This window comes from Lagenorhynchus albirostris, chromosome 6 (assembly GCF_949774975.1).
Source record: "Lagenorhynchus albirostris chromosome 6, mLagAlb1.1, whole genome shotgun sequence".
Lineage (NCBI taxonomy): Eukaryota > Metazoa > Chordata > Mammalia > Artiodactyla > Delphinidae > Lagenorhynchus > Lagenorhynchus albirostris.
The window spans coordinates 102,935,995-102,960,552 of NC_083100.1; the positions used below are offsets into that span (position 1 = coordinate 102,935,995).

At 39.1% G+C, this 24,558-nt stretch overlaps 1 protein-coding gene across 1 annotated transcript in view; it reads left to right on the top strand.

The window, feature by feature from the left end:
• The window catches only part of NCKAP5 (NCK associated protein 5), a 1,037,966-nt gene that overhangs the window by 168,485 nt on the left and 844,923 nt on the right, over positions 1-24,558 (top strand). The gene's annotated exons all lie outside the window — the stretch shown is intronic.

Consider the following 24,558-nt stretch of genomic DNA (forward strand, 5'->3'; position numbering starts at 1 on the left):
AAAATCTAAATATGTGTACAAAGATGTCCCTCACAGAATTATTTAAATGAGAAAAATAAAAAGCCACACAGATGTTTGATATCAAGATTAATTATAAGAAATCTAAAGGAAGATTATAGAGGCATTAGAAATGATCATTATAAACCCCATAATATAGTATAAAAATTAATGTTTATGATGTCATGAAAACAAGCAAAATTTTAAAGTACACACCATTTCATGTAAAACATGATTGCAGCGATGTAAAATTACATATAAAAGATAGTTTGGTGCATTAAAATGGTAGAAGTAAGAGAGTGAAGGTGGTGAAATCGTGGGTGACTTTATCTTTGCTCTCAGAAGTTTTTTTTTATGTTGCTACATAACAATTACTTTTAGAAGTTTACTCTGTTAGGATTCCGCATCATGAACACTACATTGACATAAAGAGGAAAAAATAAATAAAAATTTATTAACAACTACCATTTCAAACTAAAGCATAACTTACGGTCTTGAAAGTTTGAGACTTAACTCATTATCAACTGGAGGATTTTTGCAGAAAGTAACGCCTGTGGCTGGTGATGTTTATTTTGGCTGGCCAAAAATTAATTCTGTTATTTCACTAGCACTTTGTGGGTTATTACATCCAGTAGTTACATCTGACACACCTTTAAAGTCTTCTCATTTTTGTGAAATGTTCTGTTCAATCCACTCTTCTGTAGAAGCAAAGGAGCGTTCTCCAGCACCATGAGTTTCATTTTCACTTTCAGTATCAGAATCAATCACTAAGTTTTTTTGTCTTTTTGTTGGTCTAATATTCACATTGTCTGAATCAGAACTATATTCTGAAGAACTATCATCTTCTGAGACACTAGTGTATATGTCGCTTGGGCAATCAGAGAAAGTATCTGCATAAAATTCACTGAAAAATTCTTCTTAACTCAAAATTTCACGATGTGTCATTTTTGAAAATTTTACTTTTATAATATACACAAGGTTGGAACAAAAACCTAACGGAGCAAAATGTGAATGATAACAACAATCATAAATTGTATAATGAACCCTTGATCAATCTTAAGCTCTAACAACTTTGCACGGTGATGTTAATTGTATCAGTCTCTAAAAATGTATTGATATGTCTCCGGTCAATGACGGGAGACAGGTAGCAAAAGATGTATTAATACTTCTCCAGTCAGTAAGATAGCTTTAAAGAGGATGTAAGCAAGGCTTGCATTGTTTTCTGGACATTGTAGAGGGAGTCCTGAATAGTAAGGGATAGCAGGAGAGCAGTTGGCTAGGGGTAAGGCAAGAGGAATAGTATCTAATCAGTAGTGGTCCCTTAGGAAAAAGATTGACGTCTAAGGAGTTTAATCTATGATGAAAAAACATCAGTGGAAGCCATGTTATCTGTACACCTGAAACATCAGTGGTGCAGAGAAAACACTGTCAGAAGGTCATCAAAAGTGCCATCTTTCTGAATGTTTAGCCCCCAGCAACTACAGCTTGAGTTTCCCCCTGCCTGGTTGCTTTCCCTTCCATCCCAGGTTCTTGCTTCCCCTGATTTTAGAACCTGGAAATAGTTCTAATACTAGGTTCCTTACAAAGACAGACGAAATTTGAAGTAACTGGATGACTAGAGAAAAATGCCATTGCTTCTTTCTCGGGATGAGGGTTGGCAAGATAAAAGCTGACCAAGTAGACAGGGGTGTTTCATGAAGGGCTTTTTGCTATCTCGTCCTTTTCTGAATGAATACCACTGGTTAAGGAGAACGCAAAGCTTTGGGGCACTTTAATAATTATGATTATTCTAGTAGTATGCAAAGTCCTTTGACAAAAGGGGAAAAGATGCTCTGAAAGTCTGAGAGAATGTCACTGCAATGAGTGTATCTTTCTAGTGAACATACAGCATACAATTAAAAAAAAAACCACTAATACAAATTATTGGTTAGAAGGGAGTTATATGATTTTACAACTAGATTCTTAGGTAAAACTATGGCAAGATTAAATATCCTACCGAAGAGAGTCTTCAAAAACACTTTTGTGTTGTGTTCATCTTGGTAACTTTTGGAGAAGGAGAAGGAAGAGATGACTGTGTATGTGGCTGCTACTGATAGGATCCAAAAGCATGTGATGCTACAAGGTTGAGTCTTAATGTACTGACATGTGCCTGGAAGATGCGATCGAAGGAAGCATTGAAGGTACCCTGAAGTCTCTAGGGAAGACAGCCCAGTTTGAGGCCAGCTTTGTCCAGTGTTGCTGGCTGTCCAAGCAATGTGATGAGGAAGGAAGAGCCTGGGTCTGGAGCCAGTAGACCTGAATCTATGTTCTGAGTCACTGCTCCACATCTCTGTGACTCTGTTCCTTCACCAACAAAATCTTCACCATCATCATGCCTGCCTTTGTAGTAAAGATGAAATGGAACATCGAGGAAAACTGCCTTTCAAACTACAAAGTATTATGCAAAAGTTTATTCACATTCTTCAGAGTTATCCGCCTTTGACTTAACTTTAGTACATTATACCTAGTCTCTCACCTTACTGTGTTTCTGTCTTCCCGCTCAGAATACCCATATGTTGAAACTTGGAGATATGCCGAGAAGCCCCAGAGGTCTCATATAAATTGCTAGGCAGCAGACCGAAGTCTGGTATGACCCAGAGCCCATTGATGGGGCATTGGGAAATGCAGGTTCAACAGTGTTGTTTGCAGTCACTCCACGTGACGATGCTAACCTAAAATCCCCAAGCTTGGTCCAATGGGATGCTTGCTGAAATGTATGGTTAACAAAAGAAAGAGATTGGATTATAAATCTTTGGAAGTAAGCCTTCTGAGATAATATCTGATGCCGGAACCTCAAGGGAAAATAATTCTTTAATCGATTGAAAACCTGCCTTGCAAAAGCTTTTAAACATTTAAACACCATCATATAAATCAACTTAGAAATATCCCACCAAGGAATAAAGGAGTTCTTGCCATGTAAAATATTAATTTATCTTTTCAAGGCAGAACAAACCCTTCATTTAGAAGAACATTGGCTAGGAGGTGGTGGAGAAAGCAGAAAATATGGAATAAACTCTTTGTGTTGACCTTGGATGTCCACTTAAATGTCTCAGATCTTTGGGCTTTTTCTCTTGCTGGAAAGCGAAGGTCCTTTAGCGCTGAAACTTAGTTCCAGTGTATTTTACTTGAAGTCCTTCTCTTGTCTTTGATTCCATATTCCACGGCAGTTATTCCCAATTATGTATTAGAAAATGATCTGCAATTCAGCAATTGACTTCAGCCTGTAACTTAACAGATAGGCTCCTAGAATGGCAAAGGAATGTTGGGAGGAACATTGGATTTTAAAATACGATTGCTCTACAAAAACAACTATGAATGAATCACAGAAGAGCAGGCATCTACCACATGGCCATTCCTTCATTTGCTACAATATACATGCCTCAGGAGTAACACTGAGGCCAGCCTGGAAGACGACCAGAAAGGAAACGATATGATTAGCGAAGTTAAAATCTGATTTGCATCCAAAAATGTAGGGTATGCTCGTTTCTGTGCAAATGTAATGGAAAAAGGCTGTAGGTAAAGTGGCTAAAGCCTAAACAAAATAAACACTTAATTTTCTTTTATTGTACCCTGTGACTATTAATAATATCACGGTACCAAGTCAGAAACATTAAGCCGAGCAGGGGAGCAATAAATGTTTCTAGACTGCGCACCACTGTTGATATTAGCAACTAATCGCTCCAGAGTTCACATAAAATGCAGATGGGAGTACAAAGAAGATATTTGATGAAGTCAGCGGTGGCCGGAACCGTTCACAGGTGAAACCAATAACTAGAGGGCTGGCTCAGCAGGGATAGAGCCTGGGGAAGAGATCAAGAAAGGGCTTTGAAAATCATTGCTTTTTAACATGTCTGTACCTATTGACATATGGATGTTCTTAAACTCACGAGGTTCTCGGTCTTAATCTCAACTGACAATATTGTTTGAGAATTTGCAAAACTCTTTATCATTTAATCATCATCATAACTCGCTGAGATAGTTAAGATGGCTATGGTTCTTCCCATCTTACAGGGAAAGAAATCAGAGTAGTGAGTATGGTCACATGACATAAGATTCAGGAGTAAAACTCTATGCTTGTGATTCCAGCTCTCTTGTTCTTCTGATGATCTTGCTTAAATCATTATATATGTATATGTACATATACATATATATACGTATACTTATGTATTTATATATGTAAGTGTGTATGTCATGTAAAATGGTATTTGGGGCTTTCATCTCTGATGGTATCTTAGACAGAAAACCCCAAACAATCTTCCCAAGAAGGAAATTAAAATGCTAGTTAAAGTGTAAAAGAAACCAATAAATAAACCTCATAATTTTAAGTGTATTGCAAAGCTGGCACAAAAGCAAGGATTCCACAGAGGCCAGAATTTAAATATCAACAGGAATTGAGGAGGCAAGTAGGCACCAAGATACTTAAGGGTGTCTGCTGATCCATTAGTTGCCACTCTGATGGCTTCATGGTGTGATGTGGTCTGCAGAGAAAGCTCAGGGCCCCTCAAGGTAAGACCCAAAAGGACTGTGATCTCAGAGTGGTGACAGCTGGAAATACATGCACTGCCCAGAAAAGATCAACAAGGAAACTTGTCTATGAGGGCTAACAGAACATAAATCATTTAAACATTGTTTATTTTAATATATTCATTCCCTGGAAGAATGCAACTTCAACCCAGGTCTCAAAACATTCCCACAGAAAATGTCCTGTAGAAGATGAACTCACAGTCAAAAATCACAAAACACAAAGGGAAATGTGGCATAAGTGAAGAACAGAAAATAGCAGACTCAGACCTCTAGAGACGTTGATATTGGATGTATATTAGGCACATAATATAAAATCTTTATGTTTCATGTTGTGCTTGAGATGGCTAGCTATCCATGAAACTGATTTTCACCTGTTCCACAGTAATAGAAGTATAGGGTATGTGACTGCCTAGTTTGACTACATTCCCCAGTTCCCTTTGCAATCAGATGTGCAATAAAGTAATTAGCTTTTTACAAATAGAATGTGTGTGGAAGTGATGTGTATCAATCACTGCCCCCTCTTGCCCCTTCACACTTGCCTGGAGCCCAGATGAGCCAAAACCCAGCTTTCACTGTGCACATGTTGACAGTGCCCTAGGAGGTGGAGGAACAATGGATTACATGGGACCTGGGTCTCTGAATTGACACAGAATGACCTGGGTCATTCACACTGAGACCAGGTGAAAGAGATACAAGCCTCTGAGTTCTTTAAGTCTCTGTATTGTATTGTTGAAGCTTTAGCTTTACCCTTAATAATACGTATCTGCTAAAAAAGATAATGGAGAAGCTTGAACATATAAGCAAAACCAAAACCACTGAATCAGTCAATAAATAAAAACATTAAGGAGGGAGATTTGAAAAAGAATGAAGTTATTTCAGAAAAAAAAATTCAATTTAGGCAACTCATGAAATACAAAAAAAATGATACATAAGTGGGAAAAGTTATTCATATTTGCAAGGTAAATAGTGTTTACATTCAGAGGTTCTTCCTCCAGTGAAGATTGCTAAAGATCAGGGTGCCTTCTTTTGCAGCTCTCCGTTCACTGGCTCCATCCCATCTCCATTTGAATGCTTTGTGTTGCTTGTGCAGAAAGAACATCATTTAGATTTTCTTTTCTTTTAAACATCTTTATTAGAGCATAATTGCTTTACAATGGTGTGTCAGTTTCTGCATTATAACAGTGAATCAGTTATACGTATACATATGTCCCCATATCCCTTCCCTCTTGCATCTCCCTCCCTCCCACCCTCCCTCTCCCACCCTTCTGGGTGGTCACAAAGCACTGAGCTGATCTCTCTGTGCTATGCGGCTGCTTCCCACTAGCTATCTATTTTACGTTTGGTAGTGTATATATGTCCATGCCACTCTCTCACTTTGTCCCAGCTTACCCTTCCCCCTCCCTGTATCCTCAAGTCCATTCTCTAGTAGGTCTGCATCTTTATTGCCGTCTTGCCCCTAGGATCCTCTGACCATTTTCGTTTGTTTTTTTTTTAGATTCCATATATATGTGTTAGCATACGGAATTTCTTTTTCTGTTTCTGACTTACTTCACTCTGTATGACAGTCTCTAGGTCCATCTACCTCACTACAAATAACTCAGTTTCGTTCCTTTTTATGGCTGAGTAATATTCCATTGTATATATGCACCACATCTTCTTTATCCATTCATCTGTCGATGGACACTTAGGTTGCTTCCATGTCCTGGCTATTGTAAATAGAGCTGCAATGAACATTTCGGTACATGACTCTTTTTGAATTATGGATTTCTCTGGGTATATGCCCAGTAGTGGGATTGCTGGATTGTATGGTAGTTTTATTTCTAGGTTTTTAAGGAACCTCCATACTCTTCTCAATAGTGGCTGTATCAATTTACATTCCCACCAACAGTGCAAGAGGGTTCCCTTTTCTCCACACCCTCTCCAGCATTTATTGTTTCTAGATTTTTTGATGATGGCCATTCTGACCAGTTTGAGATGATATCTCATTGTAGTTTTGACTTGCATTTCTCTAATGATTAATGATGTTGAGCATTGTTTCATGTGTTTGTTGGCAATCTGTATATCTTCTTTGGAGAAATGTCCATTTAGGTCTTCTGCCCATTTTTGCATTGGGTTGTTGGTTTTTTTGATATTAGAGCTTCATGAGTTGCTTATATGTTTTGGAGATTAATCCTTTGTCAGTTGCTTCATTTGCAAATATTTTCTCCCATTCTGAGTGTTGTCTTTTCGTCTTCTTTATGGTTTCCTTTGCTGTGCAAAAGCTTTTAAGTTTCATTAGGTCCCATTTGTTTATTTTTGCTTTTACTTCCATTCCTCTAGGAGGTGGGTCAAAAAGGATCTTGCTGTGATTTATGTCATAGCGTGTTCTGCCTATGTTTTCCTCTAAGAGTTTGATGGTGTCTGGCCTTACATTTAGGTCCTTAATCCCTTTTGAGTTTATTTTTGTGTATGGTGTTAGGGAGTGTTCTAATTTCATTCTTTTACATGTAGCTGTCCAGTTTTCCCAGCACCACTTATTGAAGAGGCTGTCTTTTCTCCACTGTATATTCTTGCCTCCTTTATCAAAGATAAGGTGACAGTATGTGCGTGGGTTTATCTCTGGGCTTTCTATCCTGTTCCATTGATCTATCTTTCTGTTTTTGTGTCAATACCATACTGTCTTGATTACTGTAGCTTTGTAGTATAGTCTGAAGTCAAGGAGCCTGATACCTCCAGCTCCGTTTTTCTTTCTCAAGATTGCTTTGGCTATTCGGGGTCTTTTGTGTTTCCATGAAAATTGTGAAATTTTTTGTTCTAGTTCTGTGAAAAATGCCAGTGGTAGTGTGATAGGGATTGCATTGAATCTGTAGATTGCTTTGGGTAGTAGAGTCATTTTCACAATGTTGATTCTTCCAATCCAGGAACATGGTATATCTCTCCATCTATTTGTATCATCTTTAATTTCTTTCATCAGTGTCTTATCATTTTCTGCACACAGGTCTTTTGTCTCCTTAGGTTGGTTTACTCCTAGATATTTTATTCTTTTTGTTGCAATGGTAAATGGGAGTGTTTCCTTAATTTCACTTTCAAATTCTTTATCATTAGTGTATAGGAATGCAAGAGATTTCTGTGCATTAATTTTGTATCCTGCTACTTTACCAAATTCATTGATTAGCTCTAGTAGTTTTCTGGTAGCATCTATAGGATGCTCTGTGTATAGTATCATGTTATCTGCAAACAGTGACAGCTTTGCTTCTTCTTTTCCAATTTGGATTTCTTTTTCTTCTTGGATTGCTGTCGCTAAAACTTCCAAAACTATGTTGAATAACAATGGTGCGAGTAGGCAACCGTGTCTTGTTCCTGATCTTAGTGGAAATGGTTTAAGTTTTTCACGATTGAGGACGATGTTGGCTGTGGGTTTGTCATATATGGCCCTTATTATGTTGCAGAAAGTTCCTCTATGCCTACTTTCTGGAGGGTTTTGATCATAAATGGGTGTTGAATTTTGTCGAAAGCTTTCTCTGCATCTACTGAGATTACCATATGGTTTTTCTCCTTCAGTTTGTTAATATGATGTATCACGTTGATTGATTTGCATATATTGAAAAATCCGTGCATTCCTGGGATAAACCCCACTTGATCATAGTGTATGATCCTTTTAATGTGCTGTTGGATTCTGTTTTGCTAGTATTTTGTTGAGGATTTTTGCATCTGTATTCATCAGTGCTATTGGCCTGTAGTTTTCTTTCCTTGTGACATCTTTGTCTGGTTTCGGTATGAGAGGGATGGTGGCCTCGTAGAATGAGCTTGGTAGTGTTCCTCCCTCTGCTATATTTTGGAAGAGTTTGAGAAGGATAGGTGTTAGCTCTTCTCTAAATGTTTGTTAGAATTCTCCTGTGAAGCCATCTGGTCCTGGGCTTTTGTTTGTTGGAAGATTTTTAGTCACAGTCTCAATTTCAGTGCTTGTGATTGGTCTGTTCATATTTTCTATTTCTTCCTGGTTCAGTCCTGGCAGGTTGTGCATTTCTAAGAATTTGTCCATTTCTTCCAGGTTGTCCGTTTTATTGGCATATAGTTGCTTCCAGTAATCGCTCATGATCCTTCGTATTTCTGCAGTGTCAGTTGTTACCTCTCCTTTTTCATTTCTAATTCTATTGATTTGAGTCTTCTCCCTTTTTTTCTTGATGAGTCTGGCTAATGGTTTACCAATTTTATCTTCTCAAAGAACCAGCTTTTAGTTTTATTGATCTTTGCTATCATTTCCTTCATTTCTTTTTCGTTTATTTCTTACCTGATCTTTATGATTTCTTTTCTTCTGCTAACTTTGGGGTTTTTTTGTTCTTCTTTCTCTAATTGCTTTAGGTGTAAGGTTAGGTTGTTTTTTTGAGATGTTTCTTGTTTCTTAAGGTAGGCTTGTATAGCTATAAACTTCCCTCTTAGAACTGCTTTTGCTGCATTCCATAGGTTTTGGGTCGTCGTGTCTCCATTGTAATTTGTTTCTAGGTATTTTTTGATTTCCTCTTTGATTTCTTCAGTGATCTCTTGGTTAAGTAGTGTGTTGTTTACCTTCCATGTGTTTGTATTTCTTACAGATTTTTTCCTGCAATTGATATCTAGTCTCATAGCGTGTGGTTGGAAAAGGTACTTGATATGATTTCAATTTTCTTAAATTTACCAAGGCTTGATTTGTGACCCAAGATATGATCTATCCTGGAGAATGTTCCGTGAGTACTTGAGAAGAATGTGTATTCTGTTGTTTTTGGATGGAATGTCCTATAAATATCAATTAAGTCCATGTTGTTTAATGTATCATTTAAAGCTTGTGTTTCCTTATTTATTTTCATTTTGGATGATCTGTCCATTGGTGAAAGTGGGGTGTTAAAGTCCCCTACTATGATTGTGTTACTGTCGATTTCCCCTTTTATGGCTGTTAGTATCTGCCTTATGTATTGAGGTGCTCCTGTGTTTGGTGCATAAATATTTACAGTTGTTATATCTTCTTCTTGGATTGATCCCTTGATCAATATGTAGTGTCCTTCTTTGTCTCTTGTAATACTCTTTATTTAAAGCCAGCTTTTCTGATATGAGAATTGCTACTCCAGCTTTCTTTTGATTTCTATTTGGATGGAATATCTTTTTTCATCCCCTCACTTTCAGTCTGTATGTGTCCCTAGGTCTGAAGTGGGTCTCTTGTAGACAGCATATATATGGGTCTTGTTTTTGTATCAGTTCAGCCAGTCTATGTCTTTTTGTTGGAGCATGTAATCCATTTACATTTAAGGTAATTATCGATAAGTATGTTCCTATTACCATTTTCTTAATTGTTTTGGTTTTATTATTGTAGTCCTTTTCCTTCTCTTGTATTTTCTGCATAGAGAATTTCCTTTAGCATTTGTTGTAAAGCTGGTTTGGTGGTGCTGAATTCTCTTAGCTTTTGCTTGTCTGTAAAGGTTTTAATTTCTGTGTCAAATCTGAATGAGATCCTTGCTGGATAGAGTAATCTTGGTTGTAGGTTTTTCTCCTTCATCACTTTAAATATGTCCTGCCACTCCCTTCTGGCTTGCAGAATTTCTGCTGAAAGATCAGCTGTTAACCTTATGGGGATTCCCTTGTGTGTTACTTGTTGTTTTTCCCTGCTGCTTTTAATATTTTTCCTTTGTATTTAATTTTTGATAGTTTGATTAATGTGTTTCTCCTTGGATTTATCCTGTATGGGACTCTCTTTGCTTCCTGGACTTGATTATTTCCTTTCCCATATTAGAGAAGTTTTCAACTATAATCTCTTCAAATATTTTCTCAGTCCCTTTCTTTTTCTCTTCTTCTTCTGGGATCCCTATAATTCAAATGTTGGTGCGTTTAATGCTGCTTCAGAGGTCTCTGAGACTGTCCCCAATTATTTTCATTCTTTTTCTTTATTCTGCTCTGCAGTAGTTATTTCCACTATTTTATCTTCTAGGTCACTTATCCGTTCTTCTGCCTCAGTTCTTCTGCTATTGATCCCTTCTAGAGAATTCTTTTATTTCATTTATTGTGTTGTTCATCTCTGTTTGTTTGCTCTTTAGTTCTTCTAGGTCCTTGTTAAACGTTTCTTGTATTTTCTCCATTCCATTTCTAAGATTTTGGATCATCGTTACTATCATTATTCTGAATTCTTTTTCAGGTAGACTGCCTATTTCCTCTTCATTTGTTAGGTCTGGTGGGTTTTTACCTTGCTCCTTCATCTGCTGTGTGTTTCTCTGTCTTCTCATTTGCTTAACTTACTGTGTTTGGGGTTTTCTTTTTGCAGGCTGCATGTTTGTACTTTCCGTTGTTTTTGGTGTGTGTCCCCAGTGGCTAAGGTTGGTTCAGTGGGTTGTGAAGGCTTCCTTGTGGAGGGGACTGGTGCCTGTGTTTTGGTGGATGAGGTTGGATCTTGTCTTTCTGATATGCATGTCCACGTCTGGTGGTGTGTTTGGGGTGCCTGTGGCCTTATTATGATTTTAGGCAGCCTCTCTGCTAATGGGTGGGGTTTTGTTCCTATCTTGCTAGTTGTTTGGCATAGTGTGTCCTGTACTGTAGCTTGCTGGTCATTGAGTGAAGCTGGGTCTTGGTGTTGAGATGGAGCTCTCTGTGAGATTTTCGCCATTTGATATTACGTGGAGCTGGGAGATCTCTTGTGGTCCAGTGTCCTGAACTTGGCTCTCCCACCTCAGTGGCACAGCCCTGACGCCTGGCTGGAGCACCAAGAGCCTGTCCTCCACACGGCTCAGAATAAAAGGGAGAATAAAAAGAAAGAAAGAAGAAGGTAAAATAAAATAAAGTAAAATAAAATAAAATAAAAAATAATTATTAAGCAAAAAATATTTTTAAGTAATAAAAGCAAAAGAACAGACAGAACGCTAGGACAAGTGGTAAAAGCAAAGCTATACAGACAAAATGGCACACAGAAGCATACACATACACACTCACAAAAAGAGAAAAAGGGAATAATATATATATACCTTTGCTCCCAAAGTCCACCTCCTCAATTTGGGATGATTGGTTGTCTATTCAGGTATTCCACAGGTGCAGGTACATCAAGTTGATTGTGGAAATTTAATCCACTGCTCCTGAGGCTGCTGGGAGAGATTTCCCTTTCTCTTCTTTGCTCGCACAGCTGCCGGGGTTCAGCTTTGGATTTGGCCCCGCCTCTGCGTGAAGGTCGCTGGAGGGCGTCTGTTCTTCGTGCAGACAGAACACGGTTAAAGGAGCAGCTGATTTGGGGGCTCTGGCTCACTCAGGCCGGGGGGAGGGAGGGGTGTGGATGCGGCGCGAGCCTGTGGCCGCAGAGGGCGGCGTGACGTTGCACCAGCCTGAGGTGTGCCGTGTGTTCTCCCGGGTAAGTTGTCCCTGGATCCCGGGACCCTGGCAGTGGCGGGCTGCACAGGCTTCTCGGAAGGGAGGTGTGGAGAGTGACCTGTGCTCGCACACAGGCTTCTTGGTGGCGGCGGCAGCAGCCTTAGCGTCTCATGCCCGTCTCTGGGGTCCGTTCTGTTAGCTACGGCTCGCGCCCATCTTTGGAACTCCTTTAAGCAGCGCTCTGAATCCCCTCTCCTCACGCACCAGGAAACAAAGAGGGAAGAAAAAGTCTCTTGCCTCTTCGGCAGCTCCAGACTTTTTCCTGGACTCCCTCCCGGTTAACCGTGGTGCACTAACCCCTTCAGGCTGTGTTCATGCCGCCAACCCCAGTCCCCAGTCCTCTCCCTGCGCTCCGGCCGAAGAAACCCGAGCCTCAGCTCGCAGCCCCACCCGCCCCGGCGGGGGAGCAGACAGGCCTCTCGGGCTGGTGAGTGCCGGTCGGCCCTGATGCTCCGTGCGGGAATCTCCGCGCTTTGCCCTCCGCACTCCTGTTGCTGCGCTCTCCTCCGCGGCTTCGAAGCTCCCCCCGCGCTGCCACCCGCAGTCTCCGCCCGCGAAGGGGCTCCTAGTGTGTGGAAACCTTTCCTCTTTCACAGCTCCCTCCCACTGGTGCAGGTCCCGTCCCTATTCTTTTGTCTCTGTTTATTCTTTTTTCTTTTGCTCTACCCAGGTACGTGGGGAGTTTCTTGCCTTTTGCGGGGTCTGAGATCTTCTGACAGGGTTCAGTAGGTGTTCTGTAGGAGTTTTTCCACATGTAGATGTATTTCTGGTGTATCTGTGGGGAGGAAGGTGATTTCCACGTCTTACTCTTCCGCCATCTTGAAGCCCCCTAGATTTTCTGGGGACCAACAGAAGACTCACTTAAGCCCCCTCTTTTTTTTTTTTTTTTTGCTGTACGCGGGCCTCTCACCGTCGCGGCCTCTCCCGCTGCAGAGCACAGGCTCCAGACGCGCATGCCCAGCGGCCATGGCTCACGGGCCCAGCCGCTTCGGGGCACATGGGATCCTCCCGGACCCGGGCACGAACCCGTGTCCCCTGCATCAGCAGGCGGACTCTCAATGACTGCACCACCAGGAAAGCCCTAGCCCCCTCTTTTTAAAACTCGTTTGGAAAAATAGTTTTCAATAGTTTTTGTTTTTTTTAATGTAACAAAAATGGTTTGTTTTTCTCTAAAAATTATGAGTAATACACTTATTTAGCTTAAATATTGTAAATTCTATATTTTGGCTTAATTTTGAAAATTTTTTGAGACTGTAAATATTAGCTATTTTGTAGGGGAGCTATTTTAAGCAGAAACATATCTATAAGAGGGGGTTGGTTTCTTTTTCTTAGTGAAAATCTTGGTTTTCTCAAGATTAAATTTCTTAGCTATTACTTATTTGGGTGCTATTTCTTTTGGTTAAAGGAAGAAAAGTACGTTGTAATTTATGGTTTGCACATAACAATACTAGTTAAATGACTTTTCTTCCATGCTTTTATAATCATCATATACGTCTGCTCATGTTAAGTGTTATTGTAGCAAATGAGCTACACTTATTCTATTCTCAAAAGTTTAAATTTTAATTTAATTTAAAGTTGTAATATGAAGTAAATTGGTGGGTATTTCAGAACTTCCTTTTATACTCAGTAGTAATACGATACTTACAGCAAAACCAGTGTTAGAATATATTGCTTAAATTGGTAACATGCATAAAATGAAAATATATTGGCTTTTTAAGATTTATTCTACCATTAATCTTAAAATCTGGTAGCTCTAAGGAGACCTCCAGCAATACAATAATTCATTATTGGACCTATTTCAGCCCTGCGTGTGATTCAGCCCAGTAAGTGAGCAATTTAGAATTTTGCTGAATATCAAAGTGGACAACTAGGAATGGAACCATATTGGGTGGTAAATATGTGTGAGCTAATTTCCCTGTTAGTTTTGGAAGGGTAAAAAGAGGAAAATGTAGTTACTGGGCTCTTATTTATCCACCCAATGGGGACAGAGTACAATCTAAAATCATAAAACTAGGCATTAGCCAAAAATAGCACTTTTTCTATTTGCTGATTGACTAGTAAAGGAAAAATGAATTGATGTGAGGTTTTCTTTTTCTCCCTTTCCATGTGTCTTATTTTTGTCATGTCCTCATAATCAGTTTAAATGCCCAAACAGATATAATACTGAACTTGATATTTGTTTTTCAGTTTCTTTTTTTAATTGAAGTATAATTGATTTACAATGTTGTGGTAGTTGCAGGTATACAGCAAAGTGATTCAGTTATACATCTACATATATATATTCTTTTTCATAATCTTTTCCATTCTGGTTTATTACAGGGTAGTGAATATAGTTCCCTGTGCTATACAGTAGGACCTTGTTTATCCATTCTGTATATAATAGTTGGTATCTGCTAATCCCAAATTCTCAATCCAACCCTCCCCTGATCCCCCTCCAAGTCTGTTTTCTATGTCTGTGAGTCTGTTTCTGTTTCGTAGATTAAGCTGAACTTCATATTTGAAGCATAAAAACCTTTATTCTTTATGGACCTATGCATATTTGAGTAATGTTTCATGTACAAATGCTTCCTAATGAAAGTGTAAGCTTCTCATTCCTGAACAGATATGTAAGATACTCATAATTACATATTTGTAGACCTTTACAGGAGTTTAGGAGGTCAACAGAGTCTGGCCCATTCCCGTTTTTCAGGATACCAGTCTATTAAAAAATGTAGAAATGCCAATCAGTTAGGAAAACAGATACATTTTAAATGTTTCCATTGAACAACTGAAGTGAAATCATCCATGTGAACTTCTTTCAGTTCATGCAGTGTAACTCTCCATCCATAGGCATAATTTCAATTGGAGAAACACCAGAAGTTTAAGTTTGGAACTATTGATGAAGCGGAGTCCTGGTCTCTATGGCCCCCCAGCTCCTCCTGGGATAGTGGGATAGGCCCCAAAGGAACCCTATAGAAATGTATTCATGTAAGCCAAAGAGACAAAATGTTAGTCCCCGAAGCCTTGGGCTTTGCTTAGGCTCAAATCCCAATATGGGAGAAATGTACAAATGTCCTGGAGTCTGGTCTTGTGAGGAAAAACTGCAAGAGAATCCTTTCTCAGCCAGATGCCAAGTGCTTCAGCTGCTACCAATCCGGCCTTTGTACTGGTTCTTCTTCTCATGAGCTTAGCTCTAGAGAGCAAAGAACACAGGCCTGCAGAAAGTTCAAGCAAAGCCCGCACAGTCCAAAACGAGCCAAAGATGGAATACAGGCGTATTAGATTTCACAAGGCAGGAAGTGACCCTGAGAGTCCACCTTCGGGAGAGTTTATGGTAATTGTAAGAAGCCATTTTAAGGATTTTCTAAGTTGACATCTGTGTGCAGATGAAATTCTCTGTAGGCCAGTCGGTAATTTCCCCATCTCAGTTTAACAATATCGATGACCTGACTATTTAAATAGGTTATACCTGTGTTCTCAAATACTGAGATTCTTTCCAGCCTCCTTTTCCCCTCCTTAGTCCCTCCCCTCTCTGTCCTGTTGTACCCAGGAGTGATTTCTTCATAAACTTCCTGAAGGAGTAAATACAGCAACAAAAAGATTCCATTTCCCTTGCTGAGGGCTTACTTTTTCCGGTGGTAGCTTTCTCAGAAATGACACTCAGAATCTAAAAGACTAGGTGTCACAGAGTGGATTTAGAAGGTAGGTGTGGTGTGTGGATAGGGAATAACCCACCGCCACCTCTTGTGCCATGCTTCCTCTATTTTGGTCAGATGGCAGCCAGGGTGTTGCAGTGGCCCCTCAAGATTTCCCTGCTTCTGCACATCTGAAACATCTGGATGCCTAATACATAATATTGCTCATGTTCTTAAATTGTCCTTGACGCTTAGAACATGGCCTTTAAAAATTGGGTTTGGCAGCAAATGCTGGAGGGGGTGTGGAGAAAAGGGAACCCTCTTGCACTGTTGGTGGAAATGTAAATTGATACAGCCACTATGGATAACAGTATGGAGGTTCCTTAAAAAACTACAAATAGAACTACCATACGACCCAGCAATCCCACTACTGGGCATATACCCAGAGAAAACCGTAATTCAAAAAGACACATGCACCCCAATGTTCATTGCAGCACTATTTCCAATAGCCAGGACATGGAAGCAACCTAAGTGTCCATCGACAGATGAATGGATAAAGAAGACGTGGCACATATATACAATGGAATATTACTCAGCCATAAAAAGGAACAAAATCAGGTCATTTGTAGAGATGTGGATGGACCTAGAGACTGTCATACAGAGTGAAGTAAGTCAGAAAGAGAAAAACAAATATCGTATATTCCACGCATATATGTGGAACCTAGAAAAATGGTACAGATGAACCAGTTTGCAGGGCAGAAATAGAGACACAGATGTAGAGAACAAACATATGGAAACCAAGGGGGCAAAGCGGTGGGGGGTGGTGGTGGGATGAACTGGGAGATTGGGATTGACATATATACACTAATATGTATAAAATAGATAACTAATAAGAACCTGCTGTATAAAGAAAAATAAAAATAATTGCGTTTGGGGGGCAGGGAAGAGATGGAAACCTTCATGGAAGGGAGGAACATTGTTTTCATTGTTAAAGGAGTTTCGTCTTCCAAAGCACACCATGATGAATACCAGCTCCCTCTCCTCTGCCCTGACAAATAACAGATTTTCACTAATCCAATAAATGTGACTCTAGCTTGTACCTGTCAGTACCGAGTCTGGTGGCAGTGGATGGGCCCATTTAAAACACAATCAAGTTCTCTTTAACTCTGTTTATTTAACTTAAACTGAACACATCTTTGTGGATGCTCATGGAACTCAGAATATTTTTACGTAGCCACAAGGCATGGTTGCACATACCAGCTGAGCTCGTAACAGATTTACTGGCTGCAATATGAGGGAACAGAGGCCTGACATCAAGGCTGAACACAGGAAGTGGTGAAAAAGGGCATGCATGCTTACATATTAATTTAAGCAAAGGAAAAGGTGGAAAATCATTTTTAATTTTTGTCCTAGCAGAGTTGTCTGAAATTTCAAGGTGTATCATTTTCTTTCTCAAACCAATTGTTATGTATAGCTCAAAGAACATTGGAAAAAAGAATTTGGATTTCCTCACACTCCTAGCTTAAAAGAAAAAGAAACACACACACACACACACAAGGGGAGAAACTGGCTGTTTAAGAATAGATTTTTGTATAAAAGACTTCCAGAGACAAGTTTATTTACCTAGATTGAACATTTTAGAAAACCATTTTCTAAATGTTTACTGTAATGTATATTTAATTTTCCAAATGGTAGTTAACCCAAGATTTTTCAACTAAGCCTATTATTTTGTTACAAAATGTAATTGTAATAAAAAGCTTTTAAAACCCTTTAAAAAAAAAAGAATAGATTTTTGCATTTCCTTTTTCAAATTACACAAATGAATACTATTAAGTGAACTTACTGAGTTGCCTTACACCTCTTCTTACTTGGCAACTCATGAATGTTATTTTTGATGGGTATTATTGATTGTTCTGAATGAAATAGTTTCCATAAGATTTTGTTCCTTCAGGCTATCTAGAAAATAATTACTTTAACATTTATCTTCCCATCTTAAATATTTTACACTTGTTTTGAGCCAGCTGTAGGATCTTTAGAAAGCATCTTATTTTGAAATACGAAGAGTAGGTCTGCCTCGCCATTCTGTCTTGGACATGGTATAAGTGTTTCTGTGAACGTCTTTGCCTTCACATCAAATGGGAAAGAATTCGCAGTCGCAGCATTTGATATCTAACCAAAGGAAGGAGTGATTCTTTGAGGTCATATTGTAGCTTTGGCTCTACAAACCCTAGAAGCCATTATCTTAAAATGATATAAATTCGGTTACAAAATGGAAAGATGATTACATGATTCATGGAGGTTAATAAAGATCGTTGAAATCTTAGCTTGGTCGAGGCCATCAGAAACTATTTAATCCAATTTCCTTTGGCTCCAGGCAGGCCACACGGGAACCACTTTGTCAGATGGAATCTCTCTTCTCATCACATACCTCTCTAGGGAAGTCAAGCCCCTTTTTCGTATGAAATATGATGCATCCTTGTCCCGACTAAGTACCTACTCTTACCTGGGGCTCCTTTGCTGCCACTGTTGCTCATTAGAAATTAAGCTCTTGGCTGTGGAGTAATGAAAGGAATGGGTTGGACAGTGTGGGAATTGAAATACAAAGCTCTCACTCCATGAATGACATATCCAACTGTCCCAATTACTTTAGTAAGCATTTATGTGGCTGCTGACAGTAAGATGGTTGAATTTATAGGGTTGACACCCACAGGGTAAATTTTACTGTCCTTTAGTTCAAAACACATGAGAAGTACTACTATTAAAAAGCAAAAAAGGGGCTTCCCTGGTGGTGCAGTGGTTGAGAGTCCGCCTGCCGATGCAGGGAACACGGGTTCGTGCCCCGGTCCGGGAAGATCCCACATGCCGCCGGGCGGCTGGACCCGTGAGCCATGGCTGCTGAGCCTGCGTGTCCGGAACCTGTGCTCCGCAAAGGGCATCTGCCTACTTAGGTACCTTTGAAGAGTTTTCCTGGGAGCCCTTTCAAAAACGACAGTGACTTCAGCGTACGTATTAATTGTTACCCCGGTCCTCCGGGGAGCCTACGAAATATTCTTTTTCATTTGGGTACAGTGCTACACTTGCAATATTGAGGTTTTATTAGTGACGCATAAAAGGAATAAGGAAAATTTCCCAGGAAACTCCCAATCTCTGCTTCAGGCTCCATCCTTAATTTTTGCTTGTGTGGCCCCTCACTTGGAGTCACAAAGCAATGATTTCATTGCTCATAAAACAATAGAAGTTCAGAGAATCAGACAAGATATGGTACACAGTCACTCCACAGATACAGAGTCCAGATGTTTTTTCATTTAGATATTGTTTGATTTAGTGAATGTCAGCTTCCTGTCAGCTACTGTGGTTGGGAAAATAAGTTACGGTGTGTTTTTGCCTGTGTGCTTTTATCAGCAGACTTATTTGCATCTAACCATGGCTGATATAAGACATAATGCCTGTGAGGTTTTACCCTGGCAGCTATGTGAGTGTCAGTATTTCAAACCCTAAAAACAGGTTTATGTTCTATTTCTCTATAAGGAAAGAAATTGACTTGGTTTTTCACATGACAAGGACTTTTTCATGGATAATCCTTTATGCCCCCATTTCATATTCTTATTCTTTTCAGAGAGTGGGTGGGGTAGAAGTGGTGGACAGAGCATTTGGGTATGAAGGTATCTTAGCTTCTGATCAGAATTTGAGCAAGTAGAAAAATCCAAGGTAGAAAAAAAAAAAAAAGGAGAAACAGATTTTAAATTAAACCAGACGAAGAGTGATCATCATATACGGCAATGTAGATATAATTATTCCATTAGATAGAACTTCCTGAGCAATAGATTTGATATCTAGGGCCCAGTGGTACAAATGTGGGATAGTGAATTTGGAGTAATAACGAAGACATTAGAATATTTGTCCCCCCAAATGACTAAAGCCACTAGTCTATACTAAAGCCTAGAAGGGGGAGAAGCCATAACTCTAATATTCATAAAGCCATATCAAACAACTGACGTTGAATTTAGAAAGAGGGGTGAAATTGACATGAACTGTATCTCCATGTGGCATTTTAGACTTTACAAAAAGTATCTTAATTGTCAAGACTTTAAGAGATTATGATCATATCAAGAAAAATTGCGGAGCCTTTCTTTTTGGACTATCTCTATAGAAAATATCCTGTTCTTTTTCGTATTACTTGAAATAAATCCAGGCTTGATTAAACTTCTGTGGCTGGTGAAAGCCATACTTCCCCCGGTATTTTAACAAAGATTCTGGCCAATCATCATGAAATATATTTCGAAAACTGAGACATAGAGTTGGGTTCACTTGATCTGCAAAATGTCTTGTTGTCAAATAACCACTGTTACATCTTTAAGGTGCAATGAGGCTATGGATCTGGGATTGTTTTCATGGCCTCAGTACCTCCTTTAATTGCTCTAAGTATAGTCAGTCTCCTGACCCAGTGCAGTTCAATGGATGCAAATACCTTATTAGTCATATTTCTCAGAGAAAAAAATACTTCACATCTTCCTCTTTGAACTCCCTAAGAAAGGCTCATTTGAAAATTACCATTGGCATTTCTATCAGTTCCAAGTGTAAACTTTATTGCATTTATAATCTGAACGAATCAAGGAATCATCACCTCTATTTAAAAGATGTTTCCACTCAAGCTGAAAATAATATACCAGTGCTGAGTATCAGGCCACGTATTTGCTCAATTCATACACTTTGGATAAAAATATGTGACCATCTGTCCAGATGTTTTCTCTGTGTGATAGGTAACATCCCAATTGTTTCCATTTTTGATTGATTACCAGAATTGAAAGAGTATCTTGGGTTGTGAAAACAGTCTTTATAACTCTGGGTGAAATACTTCAACCTATTAAAAACATTTAGAGAAAAGCACAAAATCCCTGGAAGCAGGTAGGCCCACACAGCTTGTTTACCCAGACAGCCTTGAAATTTTGAACCATCTATAGAATTTAGAACTGTTTATACTTAACTGGGCTTCATGGGTACGATTTTGAAATTCTCTTCATTGAAAAGCACTTCATTTCCTATAGAAGCTGAGATCTGAAATAGTGAACAGACTCTTTTCTTGTGCATAGTAGGGTTTGAGTTTACAAGTATATTGCTTGATCCAAAATGCTGATAGCCAATGTTGATGCAAATGATTGATAAATTTTACATGGTTTGATATGAGTATTAAAGATAGGCCCATCTCAAAGGCATATAGAGCACTGTTACTGATTTCTAAAGTATTTCTCCATTTTCTTGTCCCTAATGACCTGATTCAGGTAACAGACACAATACTTATCAATATTTATCTTAGTATGTTGAAGTATAACTCTGTAGGAAATGATTTCACTGTTAAGTCACTGATTTCAAAGCAAGTCAGCAGTGCTTTATGTATGGTAATCACCTGCAGACCACCTCGTTCCATTTAAATTGTTTTGCCCAGCTTGCATACCCTGGCCCCCCCAAAAGCTAAATTCTCTTTTTTAATGCTGTTTAAAAGAGAAATTTGAACAATAGTAGCTTAATTTCTTAATTTCTAGTCACAGTGCCTAGTTTCTTAGCTTCTATTCGTATTATTAAAAATGAATATGTACTGTCCCATTTACTGATTTGCAACTGCTGACTGACATCAAAGTAATTTAATTAATAGCAACTATTGCTCTTTTTAAGATAATTATTAAAGTAAATTAGAAATATGTGACAAATTCTTATATGTAAGTAACAGGTTTGAAAGTGCTTCAAGGTGGTTTTTAAAACCTCTTTCTCCTATGTCACTTCCTTATTTTCAACATGTTTTCATTGAGGTATAATTGACATATAACATTATGTTAACTTCAGTTATATAACATAATGATTTGATGTTTGTATATATTGTGAAATGACCCCCACAATAAGTCTAGTTAACATCCAGTTTTTTCTTGTGATGAAAACTTTTAAGATCTACTGTCTTAGCAACTTGCATTATACAATATGTGTTATTAACTATAGTCATCATGCTGTATATTAAATCCCCATGACATTTATTTTATAACTGAAAGTTTGTGCCTTTTGACCCCCTTCACCCATTTTGCTCCCCACCTCTGACAATCACTTGTCTGTTATTCTGACCTCTGCATTTATAAGTTTGGGTTTTGCTTTTGTTGTTATTGTTGTTGTTTTAGATTCCACATACAAGTGAGATTGTATGGTATTTTCAACTTTATCTTTTGTAATTTATTTTAATATGTGTCTGAGTATGAAACTTATACTTGGTCATTATACATATAGCCATGAAAGTTCAAAGAAAGAAAACTCACCCAACATTTTGGCTGGCTACCCTGCCCAACTGCCTTCATTCCTTCTGACTGCCGATCTGTCTGTCTGTCCATCCATTCATTTGTGAGAGATCATACTGGGTGTATAATCTTTCATTTTTCTGTTTTCATGAACACTATCTTATCCATGTTTTCCAATGGAGTTACAAACTTTGAATCAATACTACTTTTACTGGCTACATTATATTCCATTAAATGAATAGGTCTTATCTTGTCGATTTCTAACTGAATTTCCTTACTTCCTTCCTCCCTTCTATCGTAAGTAGCAGTGAACATCTTTGCTTATAAGAGTTTGTCGATATCTATTACTGCTGTCTGAGGAAATTTTATTATAAATGAAGGTATTTCATCAGTGCTGTACAGAATATTTTCTTCAGATTTTTTAGAGTAGGCAAGATTTTCTATTGAGATTATTGCAGTTCAATCTAAGATTCTTGGTTGGCTTAAGGAGATGGAGGATTCCAGGGTTCTTTATCCTGTGGTTCTATAAATGTCTTGAAATAGATAAATAATAAATTTACTTTGATAATCTTTGCCTTTAGGATTTTCTTCCTTCCACAGTGTCTTCTGATTGAGGTGATCTGATGTCTAGGAAGAATCATCATACACTGTTTAACTTAACTGAATGCTGTTCTTGCTTTAGAGTTAGGAGATGAAGATAATAAAATACTTCAAGTTTTTTTTTCTATAAAATTGAAACTATTGTTTGATATATTACTGGGTGATTTATTTGGAGATTTTTAAATCCCTCCTGCCTTGTATATAAATTCACTTATTTAACAATGACTTTATTTATGTAGCAATGCTAGGAACAGGAGGAAAAACATGAAGGGGAGAGGCTCCCTCAGGGAGTTCAGTATCTAGTGATGTGATGACATATACCAAATTGAGGTAAGTTGAAGGGTAGCAACTTCTAACACCAGAGAATGGCAGCAGAGGCAAGGTGCTCCCCTGGGTTTCTACAGGTAGGACTTGGGGCTGGGACTGCACAACGAGGGCATGTAAAAATGTGCCTTACTTTGATGACATCCTTTTCTTGCATGTTTCACAGTCTAACTCTTGACTCTTCAGTCTTGTTCTGAATGGGTTGACAGATTGATTTCGCACTGCTTCCTCCAATGGCCTTTCTGTCATGTTGACATCTTACATTTTAGAAATCATTAAGCAGGGGCCATTTGGGAGGATTCTGCCCAGGCAGGGAATGCATCAGCTGCGCCCTGCTTTCTCCTCCCCACCCTTGTGCCACATTAGATGCATGATTGTGAATGATGTTTCCCAGTGAGGTTGGGTGACAGTGTCCCCATTCCATATTAACAGCCATAGGTTTAAATTGATAGCACATGGATTATTCTCTGTCAGTGGATTTCCTTCTTGTGCACATGTTCCTTTTAATCAGGACTTCCCCTGCTCCCATATTTCCTGTCTCGTGGACTGCTCCAGATCTACTGCTTGTTTTCCCACTCATGGAGTCTCTCCCAGTAGGCTACATTTCATGCTTTGGTTCTTCAAATGGTCCCTTGTCTTGGGAACAGGGGATGCCCTTCAGTGTGCCCTGAAGTTGCATAAATGGAAAACAGTTCTCTCAAGGAGAGGAGGTTGCTTTTGACATGGTGTTGTTTTTGAGCCAAGCATTATTATTTTTGGCCAGTTGGCTGTTTTCTTCTCCATCTCAGAGAATTGAAATGTGAACGTAGTGGAGTGGGCTGAGTAGCTGTTTCAGGGGACTCATTTGCTAGATCACCTGTCCTAAAGAAGGCTAAATGGAATCCTTTCTTTTCTGTGAAGTATTTTCTCTTCTAAATTGGCTTGTGCAGCTCACATGTAGCCCCAGTTACTCAGTGTGTGTATAATTATATGTGAAGAAAGACCACACACAATTGTATCTTAGAAGGGAAATGTTTGAAGCTCCCATCACTTCTTTTCTGACGAGGAGACTTGTCCTCAGTGGGACCTATCGGTATGAATTGGCAAAGCCACACAGGTGCTTTAGCTCCGAAGGAGTGAAACGTCATAATTCATGTTCGAGTCCAGGTCTCTGGGACTGTGGGGTTACCTGGCATCAGACAGCACTAGGGATGCAGGTCATCTGGCTGACAGACACTGGAATTGTCACTCTCTCTGCCTTGCTATGGAAACGGAAGGTTTAGCTCAAAAACCAATGTGTTCTAAGTGAAGTGGATCTGTTACCTTGGCAGAAAAACCAGCACTATGCCTCTGTGTGATTGTTACATGGCTGTGTGTGGCATTCCAGGGAAAAGATCCGTTAGAAGACAGACAAGGTCTCACAACTCACTTTTCAATAGAAAATGACTTAGCTTTCACTGATGAAGTTGATTACTGGAAAGGATACTCACGAGTCCCTGGGGTATAAGCTTTCTGATATCTGCACATGAATAGGTCCCAGCCAGCCCAATTCCCTGAAATGCGGACCTTCAGTTTCTTTGCAACGTGAAAGGTGGAGAGACGTGAGGTGAGAGCTTGTTCCCAGTGAACTTGCCTTGCATTTAATAAGCGCTGCTGATGGAAAGGAAGTCGTGAGCTCCATGACCACAATGTCAGAGTCAAGAATGGCTTCTGGATCTCACTTAAGCGTTCCTGATTAGACTGTACAGAGAGCAAGATTTCCCACTTGCTTATAGAGTAACCCCCATGATACTGAATCATCTACGAAAAGCATATTCATATTACGGATAGATTCTATAATTGAGCATTCA